This window comes from Marmota monax, unplaced genomic scaffold, assembly GCF_021218885.2.
Source record: "Marmota monax isolate L192 unplaced genomic scaffold, Marmota_monax_Labrador192_F-V1.1 WCK01_AAM20220418_F8-fsc00024, whole genome shotgun sequence".
NCBI classification, from domain to species: domain Eukaryota; kingdom Metazoa; phylum Chordata; class Mammalia; order Rodentia; family Sciuridae; genus Marmota; species Marmota monax.
Genome location: NW_026695224.1, coordinates 25,347,989 through 25,357,567, shown reverse-complemented (window position 1 = coordinate 25,357,567; position 9,579 = coordinate 25,347,989). Strand labels below are relative to the sequence as shown.

At 42.4% G+C, this 9,579-nt stretch overlaps 1 protein-coding gene across 2 annotated transcripts in view; it reads left to right on the top strand.

The window, feature by feature from the left end:
• Nucleotides 1-4,863: 4,863 nt before the first annotated feature.
• The window catches only part of Rfwd3 (ring finger and WD repeat domain 3), a 40,680-nt gene continuing 35,964 nt past the window's right edge, over nt 4,864-9,579 (top strand). For both annotated transcript variants that reach the window (XM_046435084.2, XM_046435083.2), the window contains exon 1: nt 4,864-5,000. The gene's annotated coding sequence lies outside the window, so the exon portion shown is untranslated. The remainder of the gene's footprint in view (nt 5,001-9,579) is intronic.

Here is a 9,579-nt window from a genome sequence, read left to right as displayed (position 1 = left end):
CCTTGTATCTCTGACCCCAACCTGACTTCCTACATCAGGTCCCAGAACTCTCCTGCTAGAGATTACAAACCCTAATGGCTAGAGGACCTGTGAGGGAAACTGGAGGGGCCTTAGTGCCCAGATGAACTTGAACAATAGACTCTGCTCAGCTCCAGGCTATTTTTTTATCATATAAGAATTGGATCTCTCTATTTCCAGAACTTTCTATTTTCTCAAAAGAAGCTGGATATTTGCATTTTTCTCCGAATTGTCACTTTTTCCTCCTCTGTACTAGAGATTGAACCCAGGGGCACTTAACCACTGAACTCCATCCCAACCCCCCTTTTTTCTTCTGCACTCCCGCCAAGCCCTTTTTCTTTTATATTTTGAAACAGGATTTTGCTAAATTGATTAAGGCCTCGCTAAAGTGCTGAGTCTGGCTTCGAACGTTTGATCCTTCTGCCTTGGCCTCCTGAGTTGCTGGGATTACAGGCATGCACCACTATGCCCAGCTTGTTTTTATTTTGAGACAGGATATCACTGATTGACCAGGCTGATCTCAAACTTGTGATTCTCCTGCCTCAACCTCCCAAATACCTGGGATTACAGATGATAGTAACCATACCAAGCTGATTTTATTATCTTTTATTTTATTTTGTGTGTGGTACTGGGGATTCAACCCAGGGGCATTTAACCATTGAGCCATATTCCCAGCCCTTTTTTATATTCTATTTAAAGACAGGGTCTCACTGTGTTGCTTAGGTCTTGTTAATTTGCTTGTTAATTTGCTGACTTTGAACTCGAGATCCCCAACTTTAGCCTCCCAAACCCCTGGGATTATAGGAGTAGCCTAAGCTGATTTTAATAGCGTTTTAGGGCTAGAAATGTGGCCCAGTGGTAGAGCGCTTGTCTGGCTGTTGGAGGCCCTGGGTACTATCCCCAGCACCACATGCACACACACAAATTATGGCACAGTTGTTATTTTTTTAAAGGGGTGGGGTTGTGGCTCAGTGGTAGAGCACTTGCCCAGCACATGTGAGGCCCTGGGTTCAATCCTCAGCACCACACAAAAATAAATAAATAAAATAAAGGTATTGTGTTCATCTATAACTAAAAAATATTTTTTAAAAAAGATACTAAAAACACCAACCACAGTATGGAAACACCTAAAATTACCTTGTAATTGACACATGGTAAATTATGAGTATTTAAAAACAATTTGATAACTCTGCCATATTTTATATCCATGAAACTACCACTTCATCAGGATAATGAATATGAGATAATGGGGATTGAAATAAGATTCCTTCCATGTATGATTTTGTCAAACTGAACCCAACTACTATGTATAACTATAATACTCCAATTTTTAAAAAAGATAATGAATATATCCTTCAACTTCTAAAGTTTTATTGTGCCTCTTTACAATCACTCTCTCCTCTCCCCTTACCTTAAAATATGGGCAAAATAGGAAACCATTGATTTGCTTCCTGTCACTATAGATTAGTTTGCATTTTAAGTTTGGTATAAATGGAATCATATGGTATATAAAACATTTGCATTCTTTCTTTTTTTTTTTTTTTTTGAGATAGAGAGGGAGAGAGAGAGAGAGAATTTTTTTTTTAATATTTATTTTTTAGTTCTCGACGGACACAACATCTTTGTTGGTATGTGGTGCTGGGGATCGAACCCGGGCTGTACGCATGCCAGGCGAGTGCACTACCGCTTGAGCCACATCCCCAGCCCCTGCATTCTTTCAATCAAAACAATTACTTTCAATTTATCCATGTCTGTTGCATGTTTTGATAATTCATTTATTTTCAGTATTGAAAACTATTCCAAAGTGTGGATATAACATAATTTATCCATTCACCTATTGATGAACATTTGAGTTGTTCATAATTTTTGACTGTTGCAAATAGGGCTACTATGAACTTTCATGTATAAATTTTTGTATAAATCTGTGCTTTCATTTCTTTTGGGTTAAGTACCTAGAGACCCAGTGGCTGAATCATATGGTAGGTGTACATTTAACTTTTTAAGAAACTAAGCCCAGCTTGTTGGAGCACGACCTGTAATCTCAGCAATTTAAGAGACTGAGACGGGAGGATCACAAGTTCCGAGCCAACCTCAAAAACTTAGTGAGACCCTGTCTTTAAATAAAAAATGAAAAGGACTGGGTTTGTAGCTCACTGGTAGAGCAGCCTGGGTTCAATCCCCAGTACTGTGGAAAAAACAAACTATAAAATTGTTTTCCAAAGAAGTTCTGCTATTTCCCCTTTCCATTACTAGTATATAAGAGTTCCCGTTTCTCTATACCCTTGCCAATATTTGGTACTGTCAGCCTTTTAAATTTTGGCTGTTGGCCAGATGTGGTGGCACATGTTTGTTATCCCAGAAACTCAAGAGGCTGAGGCAGGGGCTGGGGTTGTGGTTCAGCGGTAGAGAGCTAGTCTTGCACGTGCGAGACCCTGGGTTCGATCCTTGGCACCACATACAAAAATAAACAAGTGAAATAAAGGTGTTTAAAAAAATATATATATATATTATATATATATATATATATATATATATATATATATAGAGAGAGAGAGAGAGAGAGAGAGAGAGAGAGAGAGAGGCTGAGGCAGAAGGATCACAAGTCAAAGGCCAGCCTCAACAACTTATCAAGACCCTGTCTCAAATTTTTTAAAAATGAAAAGAGGCTGGGGGTGGAGCTCAGTGGTAGAGCACCGTTGGGTTCAATCTTTAGTATTAAAATGAAACAAAACAAAATAAAATAAAATTTGGTCACTGTAATAGTTCTGTAGTGACTGGTATCTTACTGTGACTTTAGCTTTTTTCCTAGTGACTAAAGGTCATGAGCATCTTTTCATTTAACTTACCATCTATACTTTTTCTTTGTTGAAGTGTCTGTTCACATATTTTGCCCATATTTTAAGTTAGATTGTTTTATTTTACTAGTCATGGAGTTTTAAGAGTTCTCTATATAAGTTCTTTATAAGGTAAATGATTTGCAAATATTCTCTACTAGAGTGTAGCTTGACTTCTAATTTTCTGTGTGTGGGGGGATCCCTGGGATTGAACCCAGGAATTCTCTACCACTGACCTACATTCCTAGCCCTTTTTATACTTTGTTTTGAGACAGGGTCTCACTAAGTTGCTGAGGCTGCCTTCAAACTTGTGATCCTCCCACCTCAGCCTCTTAAGGCATCATCATGGGGTCCAGCTTGATTTTAATTTTTTTTAACAGTGTCTTTCAAAGAGCAAAAGTTTAGGGGCCTGGTAAGGAGGTTCATGCCTGTAATCCCAACAGATCAGGAGGCTAAGGCAGGAGGATCTCAAATTTGAAGCCAGCTTCAGCAACTTAGCTAGGCCTTAAGCAAGTTAAACACCACCACATCTGTATTTATCTCTGACTAGAGACAATTTTGGGGTTTTGCTTCTTTGCATTGTCTATAACATTTACATGAGAATCACAATATTTTTTCTTTTTGGTCCATAATACATCTATTAGTTTATAAAATTCCCTTCTCCTCATAGTATTCTAAAACCCATCATCAGCTCCTTTATATAGCAGGAAAAGGAAAAGAACAAATGTTAATACTGGCGTTGGTGACAGGTATGGAGGAAAATATATTGTAAAGTCCATATTTGTTTATGTATGACTTTTAATTATTTTTAAATTTATGTTTGTGGTACTGGGGATCGAACCTAGAGTACCTTACCACTGAGCTACATCCCCAGCCCTGTTTTATTTTGTATTTTAAAAATATATTTCTTAAAATATTTGTTTTAGTTTTAGACGCACACAATACCTTTACTGTATTTATTTATGTGGTGTTGAGGATCGAACCCAGTGCCTCACACGTGCTAGGTGAGTGCTCTACCACTGAGCCACAGCCCCAACCCAAGATTTTTTTTTTTTTTTTTAAGATGGACACAATACCTTTACTTTATTTTTATGTGGTGTGGAGGATCAAACCCAGTGCCTCACATGTGCGAGGCAAGCGCTCTGCCACTGAGCTACAACCCCAGCCCTTATTTTGTATTTTAAGACAGGTGTACTAAATTACCAGGGTTGCCCTTGAACTTGCGATCCTCCGGTCTCAGCCTCCTGAGTTGCCGAGGTTACAGGTATGTTACCACCTCTCAACCGACTTTCATTTACACTTCCCTCTGCTATCACTTCCACTGAAAAGTGGAAGCTGAGTTAATGAAATTTTGGCAATGTGCAGTCTGTGACTGAGGATTAGATTTTCAAAAGTCTTCATCCTAAAAATGGGATTTCGTTTTTCTGGGAGACGCTTGAAAAGTCTTTGCTGTTAAGTGATGTGACAATTTAGAGCAGCTCGCATTTTATTAGAGTGGCTTCAGATTGAAGAGATCGTGTAGGCAAAAATATTTGATTGTGTAGGCAAACTCTTCAACCCCACGAGAATGTGTCTGATCGGGATTTTGTCACTTTACAGGCTCCAGACCGGGGGGCAATAGTTTGAAATTCCTCGATTACCTACTATCCCTTAGGTAAAGATAGCTCCTTCACTAAAGTGTTAGGGACAAGCCACAGGAACTACAGATTTAATATTTTCATCTGCATTCCAAAATGGACCGAGGAATCTTTGCCTCATAACTTTCTCCCGCCAGAAAGTTCAAATAAAGAGCGGTAAAAACCACACTTCCACTCCATTCTTTGGAGGCTACGCGCGAGATGATGGACAAAGATTTCTACCAATTGTATGAGGCGTCTTCACGCGCGGTCCCGCCTAGTAAATATGCAAATTATCAGCCAATGAGAGCACCGCTGTTTCAACTAGCGGCGACCAATGGAAGAAGAAGAGAGAGTATTGGTTGCTGCCTAGGGCTGCTGTCCAATAGGAGCACGCCGGGCCCGCGGCTCAGGCGGGGCGCTTGAGCTGGTCGGGAAGCGGTGGTTGGTGCGGGAGCGTAGGTAGTTCTGCTGAGGTAACGACTGGGAAAGTCGCGGTCTCGGGAGCTGGATCGCGTCGTTCCGGCATCAGGTGAGGATGGTATTTGTTTTTCACCATGCCTTGGGCCTCTAACTTCGGGATAATTCGCCCCGGTGTGGTCGCGGTGTGGTCGTGGGACCCAGAGACGCCCCGTAAGGCGGGTTTGGAACTCGGCTGGAGGTTCGCGACCTCCGGCGGCCCCACGCGCGGGCTGAGGGGTCGCTTGCAGCCGTGGGGGTGGGGAAAGCGGGAAGCCGAGCGGTCACGCGAGGAGCTGAGTTCCGCGCGGCAGGGCTCGCCGCCGACGGGAGGCGGAGGTCTTGCTCGCAGCTCCCCCACGGGCTGAGTCGCGGACTTTGTTTTTTTGTTTTTTCCCCTTTCCAGTCCTGGCGCTCGAACCGAGGGACCCTCTAGCCCAGAGGTATTTTCTTAACCTTCCCCCTTTTTTCTTTGAATTTTGAGTCAAGGCCTCACTAGATTGCCGCGGCTGGCCTCGAACTCGCGATCCTCCCTCCTGCTTTAGTCTCCCGAGTCTCTGGTATCGCAGGCGCAGGCCGCCGCACCCGGCCGCTGAGTCTTGGTCTGCTAATAATGGAGCGCCAGTTGTATGCATCGCTAAGTGAACAGAGGAGCTTAATTTTTATTTTCTCAGCCACGCTGTGACGTAAATACCTTTATTATCTCGCTTTCGCGGGTGAACAGGTGGAACAGAGAGGTTAGGAACCCACAGGTCTCCCAGCTAGTGAGTGAGAGCAAGGATTTGAACCCAGGACTGGCTTCCAGGTTGGGGACCTGGAAACCTGAGTTCCAAAGTTTAATAAGGTGGCAGACGTTTTCCTGGCACAAAAAATAGCTATTGAGAGCTGGGGAAAGCATTTGCAGAACTTGCGCAAAAACGCCCTGGGGGGGTCCATACCTTGCTGCGGGAGTGGGGCTTGGGGGATGGAAAATAGCTTGGGTGTGGCCTTGCTAAGATCAAAGACTTAGCCGCTAGCACAGGGTATGCGACACGGGCACCCCCCTCCCCCTGCCCCATTGCTGCTTTGCTTCAGAACTCTGCTGTTCCGTGGAACTTTCTGCAGAAGAAAGCGTTCTATCTTTGTAGTCCATGAAGATAGACACCTGCCACGTGCTGCTTTTGAATAATTGAAATATGACCAGTGTGAAGAACTTAAGTTTTTAATTGTTATTATTTTTATTGGGGTACTAGAGATTTAAGCCGAGGCGATTTACCACTGGGCTATAACGTATCAACACTTTTCATTTTTTGAGACAGAATCTAAGTTGCTGAGGCTGTCCTGGAACTGGAGATCCTCCTACTTTACTGTCTCTGGAGTCTCTGAGATTACAGGCGCACACTATGGCACCCGGCCTTTTTTTTTTTTTCTTCTTCTTCTTCTTTCTTTTGCAGTCACAGGGAGGGCATCCAGGGGTGCTATACCACTAAGTGACATCCCTGTTTTTACTTTGAGATAGGGACTCAATTGCCCAGCTGACTGAACTTTCGCTCCTCCTGCCTCAGCCTCCCTGGTCGCTGATTACCCCCCCCCCCATATCCCCACATCCCCAAGCTTAATTCTTTATTTTATCTTATTAGCCACCTTTGAGTAGTGACTTTTAGGCGTGTAACTCCCTAGATTCTGGCCCTTTAGCCCCATTTCTGCCCTTTGTCTTCAGGAAGCCCATATGTTTAAATGCCTCTGGGGTATTCTTAGAAGTAGTTTGGACCTTCTGCTCTGAGACCTTTGAGACCTAACTCTTGAGAGGATATCATATCCTAGAAACACATAGAAGGTTGTAGTTTGGTATTGTTTCCAAGGAGTAGTGAGCATGCTGGAGGCCCTGTGTTTGCAGGGGGTGGTTAAAGATTATTTAGCATTCTTTGGTGGGTTCTCCTGTAGAGCTATAGCTTTACAGAGGTTTTACTGATGGCATATAGTAAGTTTATCAATAAAGTATATTTAGCACCTGATGTGTGCTTAGTTGTATATTTTTTCTTTTTTTTAAGAGAGAATTTTTTTTTAAATATTTATTTTTTAGTTTTCGGTGGACACAACAACTGTATTGTATTTTTATGTGGTGCTGAGGATTGAACACCAGCACCCTGCACATGCCAGCCGAGCGTGCTACCGCTTGAGCCACATCCCCAGCCCCGCGTAGTTGTGTTTTAAATTTGGTCTTCTTTCAAATTTGTTTTTAGGTGTAGAGCATACATTCAGTAGGTATTTAGTACCTGCTATGAACTTGATGCTTTGGAGAATACACTGATCAATCAGACATGGATTCTGCTCGGTACCTTCTTGTGATAATCAGAACTGATTGCTCTCTAGGTGTATGCTGGGAGGACATTTCATTTTTTTGTATATATGCTGAAAAGTTTAAAGAACAATAAGACCTGCACATGTGTTATTCAGATCTAAAGAATCTTCACCTTCTGATATAATGGCTTTCAACTTTTTGGGGGTAGGTGTGTACCTGGGGTTGAATTTGGGGCCACTTGACCACTGAGCCACATCCCAGCCCTATTTTGTATTTTATTTTATTTAGAGACAGGCCTCACTGAGTTGCTTAGCACCTCACCATTGCTGAGGCTGGCTTTGAACTCATAATCCTCCTGTCTGAGCCTCCCGAGCAGCTGGGATTGCAGGTGTGCACCACTGGACCCAGTTTGCTTTCGACTTTTTAAGAGAAATATCATTCCATAGTTGAAGCCCTGCACCCTTTCCCGGAATCTAGTGTTTTTATATTTTATACTACTATCATATATTTATAAATCCAGATAATACCATGATTTTGCATGTTTTTTAAATTTTTTTTTTTTTTAGTTGTAGATGAACAGAATGCCTGTATTTTATTTGTTTATTTATTTTTATGTAGTTCTGAGGATCGAACCCAGGGCGTCACATGTACGTGAGTGCTATACCGCTGAGCCACAACTCCAGCCCCATGATTTTATTCTTATTTGACTGTCTTTATTCTACTTTGTGGAAGAGTTCCTTGGTCCTATTTTCAAATCTTTCTATTATATCTTTTGTTTGGTTTTTTTGGGGAGGGCAGGGGGGTTAATGATGATTGCACACAGGCACGCTTTACCACTAAATAGTATCTCCAATCATTTTTTTATTTTGGAACAGGGTCTTACTAGGTTGCTGAGGTTATCACTGAATTGCTAGACTGTTCCCCAACTTGTGATTCTCTTGCCTAGACCTCCCAAGTTGCTGGGATTTCAGGCATGTGCCTCTATCCATCTCTTTTTTTTTTTTTTTTTTTTTTTTTGTAAGTTGTAGATGAAACAATACCTTTTTTTAAATTTTTATGTGGTGCTGAGGATTGAACCCAGTCTTCACACATGCTAGGCAAGCACTCTACCACTGAGCTACAACCCCAGCTCATCTTATAACGGTAGAATTTTAAGGATTTTGACTAGTTTGGTTTGCATCTTTTTTGGTTTTGGTTTGTTTTAACTGTTGCATTGTCTTCTTTCTTCAGTTTTTCCTGTTTGCGTGGTTTGGGCTTTTCTGTCATGTTGGGGATTTTCTCAAATGCCAGCTGATCCTTGGCTATTTTTCATTTTTGAGGAAAGACCCCTGGAAAGCTGAAAACTATGTATGAGTAGCTGGACCTTATCAACTGAAGGGCTTTTAATGCTAGTATTTACCTAACATCCACTTAATGGATGGTATAGATCCAACCATTTTCTTGGGAGATTCACAACTGTTAATCTGTAGTCTTTTTTATTCTCCCTTGGGCTTGTTTTCTCCAGAGAATAATTCCCTAATCTTCTGCCTTAGAGCACAAATTCTGTATAAGACAGAATACTGTGTAGGAGAAAGAAGCTAGGGAAGCCAGGAGCAATGGCACATGTCTGTAATCCCAGCAGTTCGGGAGGCTAAGGCAGCAGGATCGTTTAGGGAAGCCCTAAGCAACTCATGAAGACACTGTCTCTAATAAAATATTTTAAAAGGTCGGGGATGTGGCTCAGTGAACCCCTGGGTTCAATCCCAGGTACCAAAAAAAGAAGAAAGCTGGGGAGAAAGCCGGGCTTGGTGGTGCATGCCTGTAATCCCAGCGACTCTGGAGGCAGAGGCTGGAGGATCGTGAGTTCAAAGCCAGCCTCAGCAATTTAACGAGGCATAAGCGACTCAGTAATGTTGCATAAGCAACTCAGCCACTATACCTGGCTCACTTGACACTTTTTCCTTGGTACTGGGGATTGAACTTAGGCATTTTAACCACTGAGCTACATTCCAGTCCTTTCTAGTTTTTGTTTTGAGAGAATCTCTGTTAAGTTGCTGCAGGTCTCAGGCTGGCTTTGAACTTGTGATCTTCCTGCCTCAGCCTCCTGGGTCCCTGGAATTACAGGTGTGCACCACAGGGCTGGCTTCACTTGACATCTTGACTTTTCCTTCCTTGAAATATTCTTGCAGAACACCATATGTGCCCGTAAAGTCTTGTTATTTTCCTTTCCTAAGTATTGCCCTGTGGTTTTAGTGTTGACCCTCTTCTGTGTTTCTTTTCCTTCTGAGATGGTTTTATCTACTTCTGCTAAGCCCTGACTGGGCTGGCTCTGTAGCTAAGTGATAAAGTGCTTGCCTGGAACACATGTGGCCCTGGGTTCTAGCCCCAGCAC